Source organism: Orycteropus afer, unplaced genomic scaffold (assembly GCF_000298275.1).
Source record: "Orycteropus afer afer isolate SDZICR_OR568_19922 unplaced genomic scaffold, OryAfe1.0 scaffold00106, whole genome shotgun sequence".
Taxonomy (NCBI): domain Eukaryota; kingdom Metazoa; phylum Chordata; class Mammalia; order Tubulidentata; family Orycteropodidae; genus Orycteropus; species Orycteropus afer.
Window position 1 is genome coordinate 8,267,835 of NW_006921693.1, and position 819 is coordinate 8,268,653.

Consider the following 819-nt stretch of genomic DNA (forward strand, 5'->3'; position numbering starts at 1 on the left):
AAGGAGTGGCTAGTGGGTTTGAACTTCAGCCTTCTGGTTAGCAGTCAAGTGCTTTAGGCACTATGCCACCAGAGCACCCCACTGGTACTTAGTCTCCGATATTTTCTGAATACCCAATTATGTGTGTATTGCAACTATGAAGATGAGAGGTCCCTCAAATCAGGTAGACTTGAAAGTAAACTGAAATGTATGACTTAGGATTAGTCCCGATATCTTTGAAATATCAATAATACACTGTCAAAAGTACTCAGACCAAGGTTCATACTTAAATGTTATTATTTTTGTATAAAAACAACTCTTTATGATTGTAAGGACTTTTCTGATTTATAAAGCATTTTTACATGTGTTCTCATGAAGTCATCACACCTGCCATTAGATAGACTGGGTGTGTACCTTGTCTATGGGTAAGAATACTGAAGCTCACAGATGTGGCTGTTGTCAAAGGCCCCATAGCTCACAAATGGCAGAGTTGTTAGTCCGCCTAGGGTTCTCTGGCTCCAAATCACATGTTCTTTTCCATTACATCACATACGCCACAGATTGCTCCTACCTGTCATGTTTTGGGAGGTAGGAACTCAAGAGACCAGTTGAAAGAATAGGCAGTTGTATAAACACGCCATAAGCTAGGAAAGGTGGCAACCTGTGGGATGAAGTTCAATTGGACCGTCTGGAAGTTGCTCCCTATAGTTACTAAACACATAGCTATTGTTTATTTGAGAAACAGTGGAGTCTGTGCTTTAAGGTAAACTGTTCAGTATGATTTACTGAATGCAGGGATTTGTTAAAAGCATCTGCCAAGTTCAATCTAACATAAATATT